Source organism: Apteryx rowi, unplaced genomic scaffold (assembly GCF_003343035.1).
Source record: "Apteryx rowi isolate R43461 unplaced genomic scaffold, aptRow1 scaffold_59, whole genome shotgun sequence".
Classification (NCBI taxonomy): Eukaryota; Metazoa; Chordata; class Aves; order Apterygiformes; family Apterygidae; genus Apteryx; species Apteryx rowi.
This window is the reverse complement of record NW_020450860.1, coordinates 2994864-3020913: the sequence shown is the minus strand read 5'-3', so window position 1 is coordinate 3020913 and position 26050 is coordinate 2994864.

Below are 26050 nucleotides of genomic sequence, written 5' to 3'. Positions count from 1 at the left end.
GAATCTTGAGGGAGAAAAAAACCTTTAAAGTAAAGATGGAGAGGTGCCACTTTAGTACTTTAAATAATTAGATTCCATATAATTTGAGATCAGGCTGCAGTTATATATTGGAAGTGTAGAGTGGAGACCTTTGGGGACTTCGTAGGCTGTGCTGCTTCAAAATCATCCCTTTGTGCATTGGTGTCATCTTCCTCTGAGCTCCGTGGAGTAGTCGTCCCTCCTCAGTTTGGTCTGAGGTTATAGTGGAGGTCAGGGTCTGGTTGGGAAAAAACAAAGAGTAGAGAACTTCAAGGACTTTTGTAGACTGTTACAGGTTACATTACGTTTGAATGAGGACTGTTCTCCCTCTGAGAGTGAGTGTTATCTTGCTTTGGGCTCCACAGAGGAGGATGCCAGCTCTTTCTTTAAGGACTGTCTATTCTTAATACTTTTTTGTTAATACTTCTACTTTTATTTAATACGTAATTCTCAATATTTTGAATATGCATGGAAATACCCAGTGCATATAGAAGAGATGGCTTTTGAACCATGTGACTGTATTGTCTGACAGCAGGGATTTAAGCCAGAATTGTACGTGATTCATAAGAGAATTGTTATTACATGCATTTTTGTTAGTTATTTTTCAGGAAACTTATGTGGATCCCCTGTATCCTTCCCAAACACGGATTTTTGTAACCAGTCATACTTTTGATACAGTAATGTGAACCAGTTGTATTTCTGATCACTAGTTACACATGAAGAACTTAGTAATTAACAGCTATGCAGTAGGCATCTCATAATCCGTAAGTTTACTGTTTTCTAATTCTTTTGCATTATTAGCACTTAGCTGCTGTCACAGCATGGTCTGTGTTAAGGTAGGGTGTTCTTGATGGTTTGCACAATACATGAGTACTTATGAGCTAGGTATTTTCCATTACTTTCTACTAAATTCAGCTTTTTATTGCCTACAAAAGTTTATTTGGTGATAACCAACACCTTTGTATCCCCAGGGAGATGTAGATACAGTCTAGTAAGAAAATATGTAGCTTAAAAAAAAAAMMCCCAAAACCTATAAAGCCCGTTTCTTTTTTTAGAAGTCTGTTAGTTTCCACCAACATTTTTTGTATTTGCAATGTGCCTTGCTGAAATAATATTTGGTAGCAGTTTTTTTTTTCCTCTTTTTTTCTCTTGTCGAGGCATAATATCTTCAGTTCATTCTTCAGACTTCTTAAGCCTTATTCTTTAGTGCTTGGGGAGAGGAAACCTGGAAGAATATTTGTAATTTGGAAAGATAAGGTGGATGTTTGGTGAAAATAATTGAGTCCCTGCCACTCTTTTATGATAGGGCTTATTAAAAATAGACGTGCTATCTCATCTCTTCTTTGTTTTTTAGGCACATTTTACCGTATTTTCATGCCTGCACTATATTTAATAAAAAAGGATATTATAGTCCATGTCTTATTTTTCTCACTCCATGCATGCAGCATTGTGTTTTTAAGAAACTCAACCAGTAGCACCTTAATAGAGGTTAAGGGACTCCTTGTTTCTTTTGAGATAATCTATTTTCAGAAATACTATTTGGAGTATATTGTCATGTGTCATATTTTTTAATGATGTAAGAGAACCATTGCAGTTTTCTCTGTGTTCAGGATTTACTGTTTGTTTTGATCTCCATGTTGCTGAGCAGTCTTCCCTAGTGAATGTGACTGACCCTTGACTTGCGTGTCCATTGTTTTTAACATTTGGAGTTAAAGCCTCCTGTCACTGTTGATGTCTCCAGAGTGTATTTTAACCCTTCACATATGCAGTGTAGATTAGCAAATTATATATATATTTTTAACCTTTAAAACTGTCAGACCCAACTGTCTCGTAAAAAGGTGCTTAAATAAATAGGGAAAAATAATCAAGCTTTGTAGACTTTTATCTCTGCTTGGTATCTCTTTTACCCTGAATGACAATTAGGTCATAAATTGTGCACCTATGTTTTCTTTTTACCTTCTTAAGGCTAAATTTTCCTTTCTAAAACATGAAGTGTGGTGAGGCACAAATTTGTTCTGTTTTTATGTTTAAAACCTCTTAATAGTATGAAGTTTGGCACTGAATGTTGTTATTCTGAGTTTGTGATAGCAGATACACATGCTAATGAAATAGCTACTCAGTTGTAGTAGTATTCTTTTGGGTTTCCTAGGACTGTATGTCCCAAAATATGCCTCGATGGGAAGATTTCTTTCTTTTTTTTTGGGGGGGGGGGTTGTTTTAAAGGAATTAGTGACATTTTGATGAAAATAACCTCTTTTATTTCTTGTTCATTTTCTTTACAAAATGATCCATTAGACAATGTCCTTTACAGTGGAATTGTTACTAAATTAGTAAGGTAGATACATGGATTGGATATCAGGTGATCTATAGACTGTACTGAGTTAGAGAACTCTTCTTGTAATGCATCAAGGTCCCTTGTCTTGACGATGCCTCTATCTCTTTGCATCCTCTTCATTTTGGAAGATCAGGGAATCGTCCATGGATCTTAGTACTTTGGGATCTTTAGCTGTGCTTTTTGAGAGCTAGGCAGAATCTTTAGTATTAATATGAATTGAGATCTCGGTCTCTGTGTACTGTACTGACAGCTAAACTTTCTGTGCTTTGAGGCCATGGACTATTGTAAATAGAGTAGAAGGGCTTTGGAATATTTAGGACAAGTAACCAGAGATTTGGACTCTATTTCTGGCTTTATGATAAAACTGCTTTTTTTTTTGGCTAGTCTTTTAATTTGTCTTTGCCTTACTTTATCACTGTGATATTGATTGTATTACCTTACATCACAGAGAGTTAGACTTATGTCTCTCTAAAATCTGTTTCTGCCTTTAAAAGCAAGGTACTCAGCAATGCAGTCTTTTTTATTCAACAAAATTAGGCAATGCATTATGAAAATTTCAAAAGACAAAATGAGCGTTTTCAGAATTTTCTCAAAATCCAGTCGGTGAAGAATTGAAGGAAATAAAGAAGAGAGCACTACAAATGTGAGAGCATTGCATCTTTAAATAATAATTTATGTAGCTATAGTATGTTTGGAACCATTTATTCACTATTCTCTTCCATGTTAAATCAGTACCAGTTTTAGAAAGCTAAAATCATCCTTCTCTCTGGCTCTGTTACAATGCTTTAATAGCAAAAACTGTTTCTGGAAGTCCATGATGCAGAGAGAGTTTTGAGAAGGTGGTAAGAGGGGGAAGTTAACTTCTGGTGCATCTTATTTATGTCTCTACTGCAAATGGACGTTTAAAGTTCAGGTTTTAGGACCCACAGATTAGCAGCGAMTCTTCCATTAGCACTGCCCATATGGGGCATACAGGGGTGACAGGGGGGATCAGGTGAAGAGGTTCCAGTTTTGTAGCAATGGGCCTTCTCGGGCAGTGAAAGTGAGATTATTCACTGAAGTTTAGCGAAGCACTCAGACTTGCTGAAGAGAAAACTGGTAGTTTTGCATGGCTCTTACTAATCTCTTGTTACAAATACTTGTCTCACTTGAGATATTTAAGGCCCTTGCAACTTCAGTGAATAGGTACAACTGTTATTTTTAGTTATTCTAATTCTCTGTTGCATTGATCTGAATACCTCTGTAGTTGGAGGGGGAGAACTACCCCAAAACCCAACACTCAGCCCCCCACCTCCCCCTGCCTTCAAATAACTAATGCCATATATAAGAAGAAAGCCTGTGGGACAAAATCATATTACCTCAGTAGATTTTCAAAATTGATTTTCTAATTTTCGTTGTTTTTTGCCCTCCTTTTATGTTATATTTAACACTGATGATAAAGTCTTTCCTAGAAGGTCTAATTTTTTAAATATAATTTCTAGCACTGTTGGCTCTTAAAGGGATGCTACACAGTTTGTTCTATTACACATTACACTTAAATATGTAGAGTCAAARGCAGTGGGAGTTTTGTACAACCACTAATAGAATGTATATCTAATTTTTGAATCTGAGATTTTTTTTTTAACTAAAACTCTTGGGAACTGGAATTTTTTTTCCAACAGCTTCATGCTTAACAAATGTTTAGAGAACTGTAACCTTGTATTTCTTCAGTTTAGAGCTGTTGATTGTAATGCTTCACTTTTCTGTACTTGTGTTCACTGGAATAACTTCAATTTTTTTTTAAATGAAAACTGAGTAGTAATTTAGGATCATTCTGTCGGACTTCCCAGACCCTGCAACTTTGGTTATTTTTTCTCTCGAGTACATTCACAGAGGAATGGCCTTTGATATAATGCTTCATATACTTTTTCTAATCATATTTTCCTTTGCAGGAACTGTAAAAATACAAGAATGAGAGAGAATTAATGAAACCTGAAGAAGAAATAGTCAAAGATACATGTTGGTGTGTACCTTTCAAAGGTGGTGAGCACATTCTTTGAATGGGGTTCAGATTCTGCAATCTAACATGAAGATAAAAGAAATAGGCATTTTTCTAAGCACACAGTTGGTTGCTAGGGATTGGCAGCATTTGTGAATTGCCAGAGTAAGTAGCAAGAGCTTTAAAATAAGGACCAAGTAAAAATTCTTGATATCTTTCAGACACATCAGGAGAATGTGAGTGGAATACTCATGATAGTTGAAAACAGTTTCTTTAAGAGGAGAAGCAGGAAATTTAATGCCTTCGGATTATTCTAACAATGTTCTCTTAACAAGTAGACTAAAGTTGTACAACAATCACACAATACAGGAAAAGGGTATATAAGCTATATCATGTGGCATAGGTTTGATTAATATGTCCTCAGCAGTAGTTACTGTTAACTTGATTTTCTTTTCCTATGCCCTTTTCTACTTGACAATCCCAAACAAAACATCTCAGAAGGTCTTTCAGATCTGATTAACAGTTCATGGCTGCTCTAAATGGACTTGAAGAAATCTATTGCTTTGATGTTTAAATCTTAATTTGCATCTTTAGTGAGCTGTGATCTCATACAGGCTTATAGCTTTTCTGTTGGTCTCCACAAGAGGACTTTCTGTTATTCCACATTGTAAAGCATGTTGTTTTAGATATATCTTTCTATCTATAAAATGTTGAAATGACAACTTTTTTAGTAAGAAGTCTCTCTTTTTTTTTTTTTTTTAACCTCTGTGACTATATCAGGTTGGAAAGTTGGCTTGTTTCCAGGTGAGAAAAGACTGGTTTGTCCTCTTGCTATAGAAAGAACATTCAAGGTTTTTAGTATAGTTAATGACTAGGGCCTAATCCTGCTGCCTGTTCTGCAAGCAGTCCTGTTTCTGGAAGAAGCTCTGTGTACTCACTTCAGAATAAGTGATGACTCCTCATGTAAGTAAGGACTGCAGATTTCCTCCTCCTTTCCTCAGTGCTTTTTTTTTTTCTTTTCTTTGAGTAGAAAAATGAAGCAAGTGTTTTCTTTTGATTTTTTTTTTTGATGGGCCATAATATGTTCAGATAGCATACAATCTGTGTACAGTGTAGGAAAATATATTAATAGCACATGAAGACTTTTCTGGACATGCAAACTGACAAATCTGTGTGCTTACCCTTACTTGAAAAATGCTATTGAATAGCTATTGCTTGAATTGAATTGGTTTTCTATGGAAAAGCAAATTGTTATAGTATTTTTGCAGTGAAAATTGCTGGTTGAAAGCTAATTTGTAAGAGGGATTGAAGTCAAGTGAATTACTTTGCTAGTGCAGTGTCTGCAGAGTATTCTGGCTCCTCACTAACTGTGAGGTAGAGCTGTAAACGTGATAGTTGCATACAAATTAGCTCAGCAAGCTTCTCATTTAGCTTCCGCAATATCAAATTTGTGTATCCGTAATCGRCATGTCTTTGAAAGAGGAATGAGAAGTCTGGTGACAGTAACCAGTCAGCACAGAGGGACCAATACTCAGCAAGAGGACAAAACTCACAAGTTAACAGGGGCTTGCAGATGCTCACTGYTAATTCAGCCAAACTTATATCCCAGGCTGTCAAATACTTCACATTCGTCTTTTTGTGGTGTTACTCCCAGGCATAGAAATTACTTTTAAAAACAATGACTACTTTTAAATTACTATTTAAATGTGTCAAAACTACATCAATATATAATATCCTGAAATCTTGAAGTGTTCTTCCATGAAATTCAGTCACTACTCTAGTCACTTTTCTTTGAAGTTTCAGGTRTCATGCCATACCAGTACCTAGAAAGCCATGTGGAATTGCACAACCCTTCTTATAGTCACAGTGCATGTTAAGACACGTGCTTGTGTTACAATCTAAACATATGAGACAATTATTAAAATCTCTTTTGCAGATGTGATATTGATATTGATCAAGTGACTTGTGCTCTAGACTTTCTATCTTCTTTTGGACAAATAATTGAAATCTGAACTCTTTAGTCCTAGCGCAAGATCTGTGTAAGTAGATGTTTTTTCAGTTAAGACACATTTTTCCTATTTTCTCCTCCTTAATAAAGTAGAAGAAATATAAACTAAATATATGATCATTAATTAGTTCTAATGACATATTTTCTTCTGGGTATATTTAAAAAAAACAAAAAAATTCTGGAGTAGATGTCCAGGGTCACAAAGRGAAATAGACGTCATTCACAAAACAGCAGTATGGGTAAACATTTACTGAATTAAGGACCAGAACCTGGGAGTCCTCCCTAGCACAAGTACCCTCATTTTGGTCATTGTTTTCCGGACCAATGTATATTTGTTGGTGGTATTATTTTATTTTTTTCTTTACATCTCCTACTTCTTGACTGAATGCTTTAAACATTGGGCTATTGACTTCAGAGAACAGTCTATCTCTCATCCTCTTTCTTTTTTAATTCCCTTTTCGTGACTTGTGTAAACTCTTTCATGACTTAAGCTTCCATGCTTCTAACACAGAATTTTTATCTGGAAATGCAAATATGAGGCATGCTAATGTATTTTAATTTAATGGAAACTATTAACTGAAATCAGCTAGAAGTCATATGCTACTTTGACTGCTATGAGGTTGCATTTTTTTTTTTTTTAAGAATACAAAATTATTTTGATTTAGCAACATTCAAGCTGTGATTCTGTAACTGAAGTGAACAATTTCATGCAGCTTAAAATCAAAATGAGGACGAAAGTAATTCAAAAAGATGTGTAGATTATAAATAGAGTCTTAATTCTAGAAAAGCTATTGCTGTGTGTTTTTTGTAAGGGCTCTTAGTCTTCCTTTTCGTGGCTTAGTTGAAATTCTTCAGAATGTATATAGTTAAAGTTGTATTCTTTTACCAGTTTTGTTCAAAGACATTGCAAAACATCATGAAATAATTTAGTTCCTTACAGTGAGGTAAACATCATGTACATACTATACCAACTGTGGGTGCAGTGTCATTATTGTTTAATACCACTGCTGTGCACAGTCTTCCATGGAGAAAATAGTACAACAGAACTACTTACTGTGCGATGACCTGTCAATCAAGAAATAAATGAAAGAAGCAACTAGTGCTACTCTTTCAGTTTAATGCTAGAGGGAACACAGCAAGCAGTAGTGACAATTGTAATTGTCTTAATAGCATATATTCTTATAACTACTTCTGTTTTTTAATATTACTGATTAACAAATACATACAACAATTTATGAGCATCACTGTAATTGCTCTGATTGGTGGCAGGTAAATCAAAAATCCCTCTGTATTAGAAAAAAGTGGAATAGTACACTTTGCACTTTGGCATGGTGCCACTCTGAGCTGGATTCAGCCATGGAGTCTTTACTGAATCTTCTAGTATTAAGAAACACTGTGAACCACCATTGCTTCCTCTGTTACGGTTTACACAAAGGAAGTGTTTGGGCTTGGGTTGAGATTTGGATGACAGCAGTTAAGGTTTGAGTAGTCACAGAGATACAGTGTTGCTCCTTTCCATTAAGTTTTCCTAATTCAGCTGATGACGCCTATCTGCTAAAGTGATTGAAGTTGTGCATGGATCATGGTCTCAAATTTAATACCCATTTTTCTAGAGTCTGTCCTATAGCATTGGAATGCCTGTGTAGGTTGGCTTCAACAATAAAACTGAGAGTGGGACTGGAAGCTCACCTTCTTAGGCAATTTAGCAGAAACTTTACTTAGGACTGATAACCTCCCCACATGCTTCTGGAATATACCTTTCCTTTTAAGTGCATGTTCTGTAAAACCAGGTATTGTGGTACTGGGCATGATTTCTCTGTTTATTTATGGAATATAAAACAGATATCTAGATGCTGCTGAATATATGTGGTAGTTGCTGTTGATCATGTGCAAATATTGTTATCAATGCAGTTTTACCTTGGAAGGATGAGAAAGTCATAGCAAAAGCAGTTTCCCTCCTTTTATGTATAAGCCAGAATCTTTCTGCTTTCTGCATATCAACCCTGGCAATCACATTTAGTAACCTACTAAGAGTAAATTCCTACCTCTAGTTTAATTCACTTTTACTACTTAGGTTGAGTCATAAGTGGTTCATTCAGTTTGAGTTTCCCTAGTGGTTTCATGATTCTTTAGTAACATAATGGTTTTCCCTCTTCATCATCTGTTTCTGATATGAGTTAGTTTTATTTTCCTGTATCATCATTATGCTGCCCAATAAAAAGTTATCTTAGGCTACTGTTTCTCTTATGCTGCACCTGTAAGGAAGAGTTCCAAATTTCTGATGTGTCTCCTCTGTAAGGTCCTGAATGGAGATGATAGAACAGCAATAGAGATGGTGGATATTAGTATTTCCTTAGTTGTTCTACATACCTTCTTCCCTTGTCATTGTGGAAGACCTTGCGGTTAGTCATTTGTGGAAATATGAAGCTGGGAAAGTTGCTTCCATTTTATTCTGCTGTTACATAGTCTCTGAAGGGTGGACTTCTTGCTATCTGATTTTTTTTCAGCAATATGGCATGTAGTGTGAAATAGTTCTTAGTTACCAGATGATGTGTCAACCCTTTCAGTATTGTTGAATGAAATTCACTATAATGATGTAATCCTTTCTCAGGCACCTAGTAAGAGATTGAGTGGGGTAGAATCATATTAAATATCTGTTTTCAAGAAGAAGACCTTCCTCTTTGAAATTCTTAAATTCAACTCCCTCCATGCTTCTTATTTTCTTTGTTCCTAGGGAGCAAGCTGTCTTGAAGCCTTGTGGAAGTGTCTATTAACCCTGGGTACAGCAACTCTGAGAAGCAGGAGTCAGCCTGTGACACACACATGCTGTCTCTAACCCGCTGAAGTACTAATAAGTAATCAAGACAAGTGAAAAATTTATAGCAGAAGGTCTGTGTCATACAGTCAGCACTCAGCACATTTTGCTGCTGTTAGGTATCTCTCAGCTTGACATCTGGTGATATATCTCAGACATTTGAGACTAGCTGAGGCTAGAGAGATGGGCATCTGGGGTACAATTAGCTAGTCTAGAAGCATGGTGTGAGGAAACCTCGACACCTGGAAGGGAAAGTTTCCATAGCCTTCAAGGCAGAATGCTAACCCCAGCATTTTATTCTGATGGCAGATGACAACAATTTCATTTCGTATCATAAATTGAAGTATAGAGAGCTAATGTAGAGCTGGGAACATGACTGCAGGGATAGAAGGAATAAAAAGAGCTTTCCTGTAAAAGTTTAGCCTTTATACTTTCTGGTGTAAACAATGAACTTGCTATGCTCTTAGTAAATATTCTTGCAGACTGCAAACACCTGAAAAAGTTTAAGTACTAGTGCAACTACATGAAGSCTAAATGTTGAGTAAGCCTGGACAAAGTGTAGCAAACACTTCGGCATCTGAGAACATTGATTTTAGCAGTGGATGAAGAAGTCAAAAGTGTATGTTTTGGCTTTGATGTGGCTAAATATGTTGAACTACAGCAATTTGAAAGAATTTGAGAAATATTGTAAGAGAAAATCAGCCTTCCCCCCAGCAGTCTAATAAGTAATTTTTCCCACTAATTTTTAACTTGTTTTGTAGAGGAATGGAATGGAAAGGCTTATAGCAAATTCAAAATGAATGTTAGTTATACTTCTTCTGACTTTTCACAGTTGATGTGGAGAAAAACTTGTGACTGTATTAGTCATTTAGGACTTCATCCAAAGAGTAAGTCTTGACTGGTAGCGTAACAGAAAGCTGATTTCCAAGATTCAACATCTGAAAATTGCTCATTTATTAATAATTCTCAATATATATAATAACTCAAGGATGATTGCTTTTAGGTACTAGAGTATTGTGAGCAGATCACACACATGTTGGAAAAAACACCTATTAGCAAATGTTTAATACTGCTTAATTTTCTATCTGTCATCTCTGAAATCCGACTCGGTGGTTGTGAGTAGGGGTGTGGAGGCTTGGGTGGACTCTGTGGTGCTACTTTAATCTCTGCAAGTGAAAATAAAGTCACGAGGGGATGTTGTCTAGGTCAGAGAGACTTAAAGCCTTCTCTGGATTTCATCAGCCATCTTCATGCCAGTAATTTTTCAGGATTTTTGTATGAGTGGCTCTCGGTTCAAGAACCCTTGCAAATTACTGTCAGATTTAGATTTTTTGGGGACACCTCCCCTGAAGTTTCTAATACCAAAAGGCTTATTGCTTGCCCAGAACTAGTGGTAAATACTTAAGCAGTTAAGTTGGTAGCAACACACTTTAGAATTATAGTTAACATCATTACTGATTGTCATATAAAAAGATTTATTTGGGCAAAGGAATGACTACTAATGATGGATGTCGATGGTTTTAGGTTTCAATGCATAGATCTTAGCTCTGCTTATAGGATTTTGTTAACACCTATCACTGAAGATTAACCTGATCTCTGTAGCATAGGAAGTTAGAAATGATGTGACAGACTTCTTAAGATTATGAGTGGGAAGGCAAGATGGAGAATCTTTCAGCCCCTTTGCATCCACCTTTCTCTACCATTTTGTAGAGAGAAGCAGGAAGAATTGTAGGGATTCAGTAAAAAACAGTGGTACTGATAACCAAAGCGTCTTTCATCTGCATGAAAGTTTCGCTTCTCTGGCTGTTATTCAAGAAGCTGCTTTAGTTGAATAATGAATTCAACTTTCAAACATTGTACCTGGAGGTAGGTAAGTTATTTTAATTTTTCAGGATTACTTTTAGAGGAGGGTACTACTCAGTATGGATAGATTGCATCGCTGCTGCTGCTGCTGTTTGCTGCCATGCTATCCATAGCCATATCTCTGGTTATCTTTTTTCCTTGATACAAAGTGTTTGCATGTGCTGTGTTTGCATTAGCAGTGTCTCAGTTTTAGGGCAGTGTCCTTAAATAATTAACGCTGACTACTACAGCGTGGCCTTGGTCTTACTGATGCCAGCTGGCATTACAGCAATGCAAGTAACAAATGTAACATGGATGGGAGTACAAGAATCTGGCCATTAGTGTATTTGTTCTTAAATTGCTCTCTGGTAAGCTAGTGCTTATGGTGCTTAGCCCCATCACAAAGCTGTTGAGATTCTTCTTTTTATAGAGTTGCCTAACTCAYCGTCTTGGTTTCCTCCCTTATCCCAGCCTTTTTATTTTTAGAAAGAAGGGGAAAGAGTACACTGTGCCTTTATGTGTGTACTGAAATGGTACGATGCTGTTCGGTTTGTACCAATAACGCACTTTCGCTACATGTGTTCAATCAAGAGTCGGTTCACCTCTGTTGCTTTCAGGAATTAAAATGGACTTTTTGTTTTACGGTTGCTGATGAGGAGCAGCCTCTTCCCATTTTGAGTGTAATACCATGGAAATCATTCTGCAGAGAGCTAGATTTGTTGCCTTGGAGGCACTGGACACAGGCAAGGTTGAACGTGGGTAAGGAGAACAGGTCAGCTCTTTGGGATTCAGCTCACTGTGGGCCGTGGGCAGTCTATTTTTGTAGCAATTTAGAGCGTTAGTAGCTGCAACAGCTTTTTATGAGTGGAACATTGAGTTTGAGCTTGAATTCCCTTAAAACTGCATCTCTGCTTTCCTGGGACACAAAGAATCCCAACAGAAAATTTTCTTTTTTTTTTTCTTTTTTTTTTTCCCCTCATGGTTCTTCTTCAGAACAAATAAAAGGTGAATGCTGACCTGTGTTCCTGTAGGTATGACAGGTGGGATTCCTGTGGTCAAAGCTTGTGTAGAAATGACTCCATAATATCTGGATGGCTGCATTTCATCTCCGGAGCTAGGTAGTGACACAATGTACATTCAGGCAACAATTCTAAAATCACGTGCCTGCTTCTTTCATAGAGTTTACAGATAGAATAAATTCCTTGTTAGAGAAATCCAAAAACTCCAGGTGCAACATAATACATCAGTATGACACTGGAATTTAGACATCTAACTCCCTTTGAAACCCTGATTTTCAGATTCACTTGATATTAGACAGGAATTTTTATAATCCTATGGCTGTAATATGTCTATTTTATACATAGCCTTTGCAATTAAATTGTGACTTTGGATCTGAATTCTCGGCAGCTCAGGAAATACAAAAGCTAGATTTGGCCACTTGCATTTTCATATCTCTTTTAATCGCCTCTAGTATTGCAATTGGAATGAGATGTGAGATGGAAACTGGAAATACTTAAATTCTAAGAAAGCAATGGGAAATAGGCAGTTGAAGGCACCTAATACTACCTTAAGTGTCTTTTGGGTTTTGGTTTGACAGAAGTATTAATCTGCTTTTCATGTAGAGAGCTACTCTGCAGTGATTGTTTATCCTGTTTCATGATAGTAAGTTACTAAAAATTCATCATGGGCCTGGTTTATGTCTTATTGATACTGCATGTAAAAAAGTAGCTAAAAATTAATAAGAACAAAACAACAAAAAAGATGCCATTCCCACACTCCTAAGCTCTTGATCCATTTTGATCTATTGGGTACACTATGGTGGTGAGGCATGGTCAGTACTACTTTAAAAGTCAGGCGAAAGTAACTGCATCAGCTTCTGTGAAATCACAGGAGGTACAGCAAACAGCCCACAGATTTAGAAACAGCAGTCACTAGTTAAAGGATATGGGGAAAAATTTATTGACTTGAATAAGTTTTGTTTAAACACCACCTTGAAGCAGACCCTTCGGATAAGATCAAAACTTAGAGCAGCATCAACAAAGAAAAATAAGGTGAGGTCAACATCATGGTAGCCAATTTCTCTACTTTGATGTACAACCTGTGCTTTATGAGATATTTAATGACTGTTAAACAAGAAGGAAGAGCGAAATCAGACTCAAGGAAATTAATTTTGAAGGTCACATTTTTGAGTGTCAGAAATCAGATATATAAGGAAAAAATTCTATTATCAAAACTGCTAGGGTTCCTTTCTACATGATCTTACTGCAGATTTCTTTGAAGGTTGAAAACAAGAGTCCTGTATAATGTCATTTTTTGCCATTCCAAATCAATTGCTGTTTTATTTTGCATCAGAGGAACAAAAAGTATGAAAAGAAGAAAGTAATTCTGAATGAGACAGGAGCAGTTTAATCTTTCCAGTGGTGGTGATATAATTAACCTGGTTAAGTTTATTTTTTCAAGGAACTTGTAGAGGAGAAGACTGAAGATGAGGGGAAATGTTTAGAGGCCTGGTTTCTACCCTAAGTTTCATATAAACAAATAAATGACTAACTGAATAAATAAATAAATACTTGTAACTATTGAAGCAAATCTTTCTTATTTATACTTTTAATAAATTAAAAAAAAAAAGTCATGCTGTTAGTCTCCTTGATACTTCAGGAGTGTTCCTCAGACAGAGAAGTTGTATCTACTTTGCATTGTCTGGCAGTTTACCATCAAAGGTAGTTCTTAGCTGGACCAGATATATTTAAGGATTTGCTCATTAGTAACAGAACCTTTTTAGGCTGCAATGTATAGTTCTAACATTTTGAAAGAGTTTTCTTCATTAAGAACAAGTAAAGTTTATGAAAYTGGTATTTTACCATAGGAATTGAATTAATGTTCAAAAGATGGTTTCCCTGAAGTTTTTATAAAATGCTCAAGTGCAGGATAGTTCATTATTCAATCTAAGTAGTAAGTAATTTGAGTATCTAATCTTGCTCATATGAATACATTAGAATGTGGAAAACCTTGGGAAACTGCAACACAGGAGAACAACTGTGAAAGGACACTGTTAGACCTCTGCATTCAGAGCCCAGGCATCTGAAACCATGCCACAGTGCCGATTCTGGAGTAGGCTTGCTCTGCTTAGATAGAAGAGTCCCAGTCTTAAACATCTGATTTTTTTGTTTTGTTTTGCTTTTTTCCCGTGCTGAGGGAAGAGATCCTTACTTATCCCTTTCCTGGCAGGAGCTTGCAGCTAAGGGACAGATTATCTCCTTTTTCTCCTTATCTGACCTTCAGCTACTAGTAGATGTTGAAGAGAGGGAGGAGATTGATACTACACAAAATCTGAGTTAGTTGTTTGGGGATGGGGGAGGAAGCTTTGTGGAAAAATCCTCCAGAAGTTGATAAGAAAAATGATCAGAGTTTGTGAACCATCCTGTCCAATTTTATTCTGGGATTCTGTAGTAGAATTAAATGGAAACCTTCAGAAAATGTATAAGAAGGTTGTAATTCAGTTTTCAGTTTTTCTTTAGAACTCAGTGGGGATAATTGTTATGATCAGATCCAAGAAAGTTATACTGTGTTAGCATTGTTTCAGTTGAAAATTACTGGTTGAATATGGGTCTATGAAGCTAGAGTCAGAATAAATGAAGTTTCTGGCAAATTGTCCTCATTTTGTATATCAAAATAAACTTTTTTTTTTATAGCAAGCAAGGGTGCAGATTGTAATGGCTACTGTTCTATGTCCTTTATAATAGCCTCAGAGCAAAGGGTAAAGGCTAAACCTTTTTTTACTGTGCCTACAAGTGACATGATTTTCCATCATGTTTTGAGGAATTTAAGTAGGACTGTTTGGGACAGGGAAAATATTTGCTGCCATTGCCTCTGCTCTGCTTGTCTGTAGACATTTAAAAGCTGAGTTTCATTTGTGGCTAAATCTGTATCTTTAATGACTGTATGTGAGGATGAGATGATTAAAAAAATCACAAAAGCATGTAGAAAAAAAAGAAGAGAATTTTACTCATTGTATCAAAGTAATGTGTGGTTTTATTCATGTCTSTCAAGCCTACGGAGAATCTTACAATTTTTTATTAGGTAAAAGAATAAAAGTATCATCAGAGCATACTAAATGTAGACATCTCTGTTAATTGAAAGAGGAAATAAACTCATGTGAAGAGGTTATTTCCAACAGATCTTATCTGTGAGATTAGTGAAAGCAGGCTAAGAAAACCCTGCCCAACATTCAGAAGCAGTAAAACTAGCACTTGTCTGAAACACAGGCAGCCAGAAGTGAAGTTGTATGGATAAGGGAGGGAGAGTCTAAATAGGAATTTGGACAACCAGAATAAATTTGGAAATAGCCAATACTCTCCAAATTATTTTTGCAGAATAACAGGTTTTATTCTGCAGTATTAGCTTCAAACTTCCTGCTTATTCTTATTGTATCTTAAACCTTGTTGGCAAAATGAACAGGTGAAAAGTAATGCACATATATTTAGTTTATCCAACTTTTAAGCCTACCTACACCTGGCTTCTTGCAATATGCCAGATTCATGTTTGCTGTAATTTAATTTCAATATTGCTATGTTGATTTACAGTAATAGAGAGTTTGGCCTAGATYTTTAAAAGGCTGGCTAACTGAAAGAATAGAAACAGAGCCTTTGAATACCTGTTGATGTTATTATCTCTATCGAGTAATTGGAATCTTTTGGTTGATTCAAAAGAATAGCAACTCAGTAAGGGAATTAAATTGAGCAAATGAAAGGAAGTCTGTTGCTTAGAACTAATAAAATGTATTAGACTGTGTAATATCTATCTGAAGTGGTGCCCCTGTGGCTTGATTTTATTTGAAACTATATTGGACTGCACTTAACATACGGTGGGAAACAATCTTGAACTGGCGTTAGGAAATATTAAGCTGTATGTTTGATTTCCTTTTTTTTCCATTCAACTCTTTAAAGCACAGAGGAATTCATGGAGTCTGATGAAGATAACACCTTCATGAGTGGTCCAGACTTTGAATGTTTGAGATAGCTGATTCTTTCATGAAAAGTTAGTATTTTAATGATTCTACAAGGTGGCAGTTGTTTTCTCAGTTAAGACTGTGAATGTGGTTCCTGATGGAAGCCCTTTGTATGTTTGTATGGAATACCCTCTGTATGTGCTCTGCTATCTGTCCATGCATTTGCTACAATATGGTTTGCATCTTCAAAAGTCCTGGCCGTGATTGGATAGGATGATGATCTGGATGGGTTGTTGGCCTGATTTTTTTTTTTCCCACGGCAACTTCTGTAATCCATTTTTGTTGTTTTTGTTGTCTGTCATCCCCCCGCACCCCAAAAAACAAAGCAAGGTTGAAATTGGCCAGTTCAAATATTAATGAATATTTTGTAGAGAAATGGGGTGCTGCTTGTCCACACTGGGCAGACAGGAACCCAAAATTCAGTGCTTCCTTTTCTTTCCCAGCTGAAGCAGAATTGTACTTCATTTTGCAAGAGAGGATATTAATCTTGGTGGGATATGTGAGCTATACGTTTGCAGGTTATGTATACTGTATTACATATTTAGAAAGACTTAATATTGTAATGTTTAATTTTATAGTGTAATAATTAGTTGCTAATTTGAGACTTATCATGTTTCCTGAAACAGTGTGTTGTGTGTCATGCAAACAAAAGGAATAGCAGCTCACTTCATTGGCTTTATTTAGGATGCATTTTAAAAGACTCTATTTCCATTTTTTCATGCCGATGGTGTAAGTAAAGCACACTGGAACAGCTAAGGCAAAGAGTTACTAAAAAAAGTTTGCTGAAATACAAAAATTCAGTTTCTGTGTATAAAATAACCTGGCCATCAAAATAATAGACAAAGGTCCATTGGAGCCTTGCATTTTGATCCCTTTCCACTGTTATGATTGCCTTTCACTGCAAAAATGACAACATAAGTTTTTACAACCTTCATGGCCAAAATTAATTTTAAAAAAACTTTTTCTTTTAGTTTTTAAACCACCATTTTGTCTTATCATTACTTATTGGCAGAAACTCCAGCAGGAAATGGCATCTATTATTAAAAACTCCCACAGGAAATCTCCTGCATACCAAAAACTTCACCAGCTGTAGCTGTTCCTCCTTTGTTCTTATTTTAGTTGTGTTTATCACAATACCAAACTTTAATCCTTCATGATCAGAATGACCATAAATGCTATTATGTCCAATAGCTTCATTAACAATATTATTTAAACACACTTATCTCACTTCATAACTTCTAGTAACTTCCTACCTTCTCCACAAGCCAAAGATTGTTTCTATCATGTCCTTCTGTAAGTAGAAGACTTTTTGATTTTTGAGTTGTCAAGATGCCTACTTCTGATATACTAGATCATATAACTTTATCACATGGTCAAAACTTTCTCAGAACATAACTTGTCTTTGTCATGTTGCATTTTCTTGTGCTGTTTTACAGAGATTGTCACTTAAAGCARTTAGACTTCCTGTAAGTGTGGTGGTTTCTTAAGGAAAAATGCTAATCATCATCTGAATTTTATTTAACGCTGTGTTTGATGCTTATATTTGCAGATTTCTTTTGAAACAAATTAGGAACAAAGTTTCTTAGTAACCACCATCTCCTTCAACATTTATCTAACAGATAAAGTAAGCAATGTTTGTTCTAGTGTGCCTGTGGCTTATCAATGCTGTTGTCAAAAAGCAGGAGCGTATTCAGGCAGACTACAGGTGGTGTTGACATTTATGGATCCCATTTTCTCTAAATAGGCTGCTTTAGAATCAAGATTGCATTCAAAAGCTGCCTTTCAAAACAGTTTTACTTCTCTTTGAAGTGAGAATTCAGACCATTTGCATTTTTAACAGCTTGCACTTTAGAAAGAGGGTAAAAAAAGTCAGTACCCACAGTTCTTCTGTGAGGCATTAGGTAACTTTTAAACGGGAGGCATTCTCAGCTCTCTGTAATTAGCTCTCCTATAAAACTTGGCTCCAAAATGTGGTTAAGATGGCATTAACTTCAACTAGTTCTTTTCAAAAATTGAGACCTCACTGCAATACTCCACTGTTCTGGATTTGTGAAGAACATCATTAAATATGAAGGGTGACATTGCTTTTAAAAAATATTTGTAGTGAAAATTATTACGTGCCAAAACAGATAAGACTTTTCTCCATAATACTGAAGGTCTCATTTTCCTGCCAGTCATCCCTATATAGCTGTGCTTTTACCAGCAGCCTTCTTAACAGTGCAGTGTCTCCCATACACCTTTTTTTGAAACACCGTCTCAGAGTTTTTTGGGTTTTGTTTTAATGTGAGCATTCAGGGAGTGATAGAATTTGCAAATGTTCCTAATGGATGGGATGAAGATGATGGGATGATCTTTTAAAAAGAACAGACTTTAAAAGTAAATAAATAAATTGAATTTTTCTTAACTGCYCTGACCTGCTTATTTTCTGGTGATATGATGGGCAAATGAAGGAAATGAAGCAGGACAAAGGGTCATTACAACAGAAGTCATGTTGGCACTGTGTTAACAGTGCGCTTATTATTTAATTGTTTAATAAAGGTAAATAGAGCATCTAACCTAGATATGCGGATCAAATCTTGCTAGACTTGGTAGGTAAGAGGAATTTTAAAGTTCAGGACTGTTTGTTTTTTTTTAAAGTATAACTTATTCAGGTACAGCATGACTACTGTAGCAAGTGTCTGCTATGTACAACTCAGAAACCTATGAACATAAGGCACATGATATGTATTCCAGTAAAGGTAACAGTTTACTGTGAATTTGCTGCCCTGCAGTAACTGCCGGCTGCATGTTATTCTGTGGTAAATGCGAGATAATTTAAGATGAATTATCTGYTCTTGCACATTCTTTTAAGGACGGGTAAGGTAATTTAATTACAATGAAGTACAAATGTCTGCAAGACAGATATTTTTTATTTTTTTAGCTGTGTCATAATAAATTAATGTTCTGGATTTTATTGCTGTGTTTTATTGGGAATATATTGCTATACAGAATTGGTGTCAGAAGATCCAATCCATAAACTGATACAGTAAAGAAAGGGACTTCATGGTCATTCTCTGTTGCACCTTTTCTTTCATCTTGGCCAGACAGACTTTTGCTACTTGTTTTTCCTGTACTGGTTGAAAAGAACAGATGTGTTTTGAGAACCAGGGCACCCAGAAGGATCTGAACATGATGTCCTGCAAGTGATCTGATAGAAAATGTTGCATTGGCCTTACCCATTATCTCCACATCATTATATCTCTGTTTAAAAAGCATCTCTTTTCACTGAGCTAGGTGTGTGTTGTTATTTCAAACCCCCTTTTAAGGCATGTTAATTTAGAGAATATGTCTGAGACACATTTTTAATACCTGAAACTTTTTTTTTTAAAGTTTTTAATAATTAGGTAACTCCAACAGAAGAATGGATTTTCTTCACCCTATTTAAAAAGAAATTGCATTTGGGCTAGAGTAGAATAGATTCATCGGGGCTGAGAAGATTTTAGCTCCGCTGGTCTTTATTTTTCCCACCAAAGTAATAAGTTATTGAATTGAATGACTTAGTGTGAAGAATCATCTTGAGGAATGCTGAAGTGGTTTCCTATAGGATACCATGATTTTTAAGCTGTATCTTACTTTGTGATAAATCACATGAAGAAAAAAAAAAAAGACAAAACTCTCCTGCAGCATTATCACATGCCTTAAGCAATATAATCATGAGAGTGTTTTTTCTTTAATAAAGAGATTACATGTTTGCAAATAATAAAGACATAAGACATTTCACATTGTAGTGGGAATAGTTGCTGAAGTAGTTTTCCTCTTTAAACTTTAAAATCTAGTTTTGAGAAAAGAAAGTCCCAGAATTCTCCCTGGATGATCAAAGAAAGCATATTTAAATTCTAGTTGTTGAAATGCATTGCAGTTTGCAAACCTGGAATATGAATTTGCGCTTCTGTTAAAAAATATCAAAGTTATCTCCCAAGGCTCTTCAGGTTAGAGTATATGTTTCTTTYAGATGGGCAAACTAAGGCATGGACTAATTATTTAGTTGTTCCAGGTCAGCTAGCTTATGCGAGAAGTATAATCAAAAATCCCAAGTGCCCACTATGCAGCATAACTCAGTAAACAAACTCTTTCTTTGCTTCTTTGCTTTAAAACTGTACTATCCATTCTTTGTGAAGAAAACTGAAATAAAATTTCTTCAGAAAGCTATTTCAGTTCTGGCTCACATTAAATGTTGAAATTTAAAGTGGGTGCTTGATTGTTTTTCATTTTTCTTCCTTTTTCTTTCTTTGCACATGAACTGAAACAGGATAATCATATTTTATTTTGCAAGAGAGGCTGTTAACCTTTGTGTGGTATGTGAACTATACACGAAATAATTGTCTGCACCAGTACCCCGACATTATGCCTATGTAACTTGAACTGGTCTTGCAAGATAGAGCAAAACAGAGAATCCTGGGAACAGGATTAGACAGAATACTGGATTTTTACTTGTTACTGATCTGTTGCATCCAAGTTGCAGACTGGGTTGCGCATAGTTGTGATCAGTTTTTTGCACTACAGCTTGTGCACCTTGTGTGGGCCAAAGTAACACACATTACATGGAAAATCAAGAAATCATTATTAGTCTAACTGAAGTCTTAACAGTTGGATCAAAGAACTATTTATCTGATTACAATGATATGAACGTGGTTCAAGATCCAGTCAGTAAAACTGATACAAACTTTCTAGGGTCTGCTTCTTTCTCTGGTGTTATGCTTCCTCTTTAACTGCCCGTGTGGGGCCGAAGGTGGATGGCTTCAGCCAGAGGGGAAAATTAGGAGCCTGGGTTGAAGGTATCTTTTCGTGTCCCTGTCCTTCATGGAAGGAGGGTGCTGATAGTGGGGGCTGCTTCTTGGTGCTTACCGGCAGGAGTAGGATGTTGGGGCTTTCACTCTTGGATCTACCTGGGGTCAGTTTTGTTTGTTATTTATATACTTAAATAAGCTTTACACTATGTTCTTTTGTCATTGGTCTGGAAATCCATGTTAGATCTGAATTTATTACATATGATTTGTTTTATGTATGTTGAATAGCTGATCTTTATTCACTTTGGTTTGGCTTTACCCAGTTCCCAAGGTTGCATTGCTTTGCCCAGTAATTGCCCAGTGGAGAGTTGCTTCGTCTTTGGCCTTATCACCCTGTGTCTGCTCTTTCATGGCCTCTGCTATTATCCCATGGCTGTGCTCCTTTATGCTGCATTATTATACTAGGGTCACAGAGGGTTCATTCTGCACAGAGTAACTACTCGTTGTTATTATTATCTGTTACAGAAATATATATTAAACATAGATGTTATACCGCACAGTCATACAAAGCTAAACAAAAGCTAAAACAAATTAGGCAATGGCCATCAGACAATTGCTGTAGCTAAAGAAGTGAAAACAAAGTTTACAGGCTTAACTTAAAGCCCATAGCCTGTTACAAGGAATGGCCACACTAAATTGRTTAGGCTACAAGGCTGCAGGCTACATAATTTTGTCCATGCTGTGACTGCTGAAAATTTTGTCATTGATTTAAATGAAGCCAGTAGTTTAATCCTATGAATATAGCATTCAGCAGCAAATAAGTAGAAAATGAACATTAAAGGAAAGGAAGCAGGGGGGGGAAGCAACAGAAAAAAAACAAATGCTTATGTAAAGGAAATAGGGATTCCAGAATAGAAGATACTTCTCCCCCCACCCATTATCTAAACAATCACTTTACATTTTGTGTCTAGGACTTATAGGAGAATTATACCGGCTCCAGCTGAACTATATCATCTCACCATATAGTTCTTTGCAATAAAAAAGCAGAAAGTACCAATGCCATATTTCTCACAGCTTTCAGAAAAATTGAATTCCTAGAGTTTGTACCAGGAAAATGTTTCCAAAGGTATTAGGGAGAGTGCTTAGAAGTGCTTTTTATGATGTCTTTTTATAGGTATTGCTGGGCAGCAGCCTTTGACCACATTTATTAGTGGGCCTCTTAGCATGGTCCAAGTGCATTTACTCCTGTATATTAAACACTTCCTCCTATGCTAGGTTATAGCTGTTTGTCTTCCAGTTGTATTCGTACTGGCCCAAGTGCACTTTGCAGAAACGCACAAGATGAAGAAGGAATTTGTTTGTGCTTCCGTCCTGCTCCCCATATACCCATTCTGGGGTGGGTAAAATGTTACCCCTCATTTTAAAGACCTTACTTACAAGTGGAAAATRCACTCTCACAATTGCATTTTCTGCTATATTTCTGTACAGTTGTCAAAAAGCCAAACAACAAGATCCTTTCCAGAATTGCAGAGAATTCATATTTAAGGGGGGGGGAAGATCTTTCTATAACTTGTTTTTGTTGTGTGTATGCTTTTTTTTTTTTTTTTTAACATAAAGTAAACCAAAGTAAGTGAAATTAATCCAAAATCTCTGGTTACTTCTTACCCCCAGATCTGTAGCCTGATCCTGATCCAGCCTATGTTAAAAGTTCATACGCTGCCTAAAGAGAGAGGCATAATTTTTTCATTAATTTCAAGATGATGATGAAGTCATCTCTGTTGTTTCCAATCCTTATCTCCCAATGTCTCTGTGAATCAAATATTTCTCAATGGCTTTTTAATATCCTTCTGGATTCCTCTCCAAACTCATTCTAAATAAAGATACCATCTTGAACAGCATAGTAGGCAAATTCACTTTTTATAAATTAGTATTTCTGCTACTAATTGGACAGTTTATAAAATATGAAGAATCAAGGATATATTATTGTGTCTTAAAAGACTTCAACAAATATGTGAATTTTTCATTCATTCTTGAGATACATGTATATTTATACATGTTCAGTTCTCAGTGGATAGATAATAATAGACAGGATACTAAAAAGGCCTTTCTTTGTGGGCACAGGAGTAAAAAAAAAAGCTTAAAAGGTATTATTAAAGGCAGGATTGGGAAAAGGCAGAAGGGAGTTTTCAGGTGAGACGAGCAAAGCTTGTGGGTGTGGGACAGGGGCTCTTTATAGATGATGGGCCTTATGGGGAGGGGGTGGCGAGCCCTTCTCAGAGGAGGGTGGGAGGGGGGAGCAGGTGCAGAGGGGAAAGGGTGCTCAGAGGGAGGGCAGTGATGGTAGCAGCTGATTCTGTACCTCAGCCTGATGTTAATTTGGCATTGATGAACTCCAGCTGCACTTGGTAAGGGAACTAGCCCCTGAGTCACGTGTCCTTATTAGGGATTTAGACTGAGCTGTTTAACACTTCCAGGTGTCATATTATCAAGTGACTGAATACTGGTGCCCTTAGTTAGATCCTACAAGGCTCCTTATGCAGCATATGGAAAGAGTAAAGCACTCTAAAAATGAATTTTACAGGAACAAAAAAAGTGGTTTAGGGTCTGTATAATTTGACAGTAGGAAATTTCAATAAAAAGTGAAACTTAGATTGAAAAAAGAGAGGTGGAAAAATCTTCTCCTGAGAAACATAGCTTGGTGTTTTAGAACTTCGGGAGTTTGGAGAGTTCCTGCCTCTGCTCTCTGAGAGTTTTTTCATCCATACAACTTCTGCAGCTTGACTGACTGTAAGTCTCTAAAACCTTAATTTGTTATCAGAAATGAAGTCACTTGCTGTCTAGCTGTATCTGGCAGTTGGTTTTGTTTTCATGYTTTTATTACTACAAAAATTGAGTTCTAATAGAAGTAAAAATCTTGGTTCTTCTTTTCCATCCTAGAAGCAAGATTTGCATTTGCAATGATCTGAAAAAGCTTCAAATTCATAATAACTGTGTGGACAACTTGAACATTACTTTTAATTCAAAATAAGACAACTGAACAGTAATGCATGTTTTCTCAGTATTTTATTGGTGTGGGCTTTTGTGTATGGACTGTAGCATCATTGTTAAGTGAGGAAAGTTTACTCTATTGGCTTCTACCTTATAATACAGGACAGTATCACAGACATGGAAGGGAAGTTTTTTTTAGTTGAGGTACTTTTGCTTTATTGTTAATGATTCAGACTTATGTTGTGGAATCTTTTTATTTTGCATGCTTTGAATCAAGATCCTATTGAAAGCCTTTCACTTGTAACAAGGTTGCAGTTTTCACTATGTCTTTGTTTTATGTTTAAGAAGGAGGCTAGCTGTTAAAAATGGGTAGTGAATTATTTTTTTTTCTTAGTACATTAATTTCTAGCAAACAGTTGTCTTAGGAGTTCTGCAACAGATCCGTAGTTGCGCTGCTGGAACTGAATATAGATATTTTAAAGTATTAATATAGCTTTAATTGTCTTCCAATACTGGTATCATAGGAAACCATCTAAGTATGGATTGTTTTGCCACAGCCACTTTTCTTCCTGTCTAGTATACAAGATTGCTACTAGGGAGGAAAGATGTTTTTGTTTTTTAAAGAACACTTAGTCTTTCAAATCTTTGGCTCTGCAGACTGATTTCAAACTGGAAGTTTGTTTAGGCCCTTATTGGAGTTAACTGTATTTAAAAACATTACTGTTCAAGTTGCTTTGCCTTAACCGGCAAACAGCTTGATGAAAATGCCTTTTTTATATTTAAAATTTATTTTTCTTTTAAAAAAGTCTCCCATGGAGACTTTCTCCTGAGTCTTTTTTTGTCAATGGCTTTTGAAGAGGAAAAAATATAACTGATGCTTTTCCCATGTTGAATTTTGTTTGCTTTTTAAAAATAATAATAATAATGAAAAAAAAAAATCCAAAACTTCAGGATCCAGAAATCTTTCTTGCCACCTACTTACGGTGTTTTAATTGTAACAAAAGACAGCTCTGAAAGCAGGTTGCCTGGTTGCCTAGCAAACTCTGTTAAGGATATTGCCTGGTGTGAAGAGATATATGTATCTTTTAATATTTATTTTTATTTTTAATTTAATCTTTTTCTTTAGCAAATACTTCTATATCTGTCCCGATCTGGAAGGTAAGACAGACTCTTTCCTCTTCCACTTGGAATTTGATAAAAATTCCCAAGTGTAGGAAATGCAGAGCTTTTTTGGGTTAAAATACAGTTAGCTTTCAGTTTGTCCTGTACTTCAGCATTATATTAAGCATACTTCAGTGCAGTCTGCTGAATTTGGGCTTTACATGACTTTTATTTTTTGCTGTTGAATCAATCCTTTTCTTCATGTGAAAGGAAGGAAAAACTTAATCAAAACTAAAAGAAAACATCATTATTTATGAACTTACTTTTTAATGAAAAGTATTGTATATCTCAATTGTTCTGTTGAGTCTTAGAGTGAAAGAGCTAAGAGAATTGCTGGCTTTATATTTTAGCTTCATTTTCCTATTCTTCTTTCTCCATCAATCTGTACAGGTTTGATGTTGCACTCTGAAGAAATCTATGTGCCTACTTAGGACTAGCTTTTGGCCATTTTTGTAATGTCCTTTTCTTGCAACAGTTTACTGGAGTGATGAAGCTGTGAATGCTGAGAGACTTTTAATAAAAGGGGACTTCATATTSCATTCTCACTGTAGTTGGTGATTTATGATAAGAGACTTGCTATGCTGGGTGTTCTTTTTTTCTTTTTTTATTCAACTTTATACTTCAGCTTGGATGGCCTACACATTTTCCTATAGGGGATATCTTTTGAACCTGGATATAAATCTCACAGTGGCAATGTTGGTAGAGAGAAATGTTTCTTTCTCAGATTCTCACCTCTGTTTAAATCTGCACAGTGTAGAAGTCCTGGAGTGCAATTTTTAACTGGTGTTTTACAAAGTGAAAGAGCAAATCCATACCGAAGAAGAGAATTAAAAAATGCTGCTTGAAAGTCATGTCTTAAGATGCTTGTGTTTTATGTCTGTGTAAGCATTTAAAAAACCCCCTCAAAACAGAAATCAATCACCTGCACATACTTGTGTGCTACATTTAATTTTACATATGAAACGCAACAAAAGTTAAAATGCAAAAAAAATGTTTATTTCTAGCTTCCAGATTTTTAATCAATGTTTCTCATGGAGGTGAGAGACGGGAAACCAAATGTTTCGACTTCCTGAATCTTTTCAGGACAAATACCAACACCCATTTTGGGGATATTAGTAATCTGCTATATTA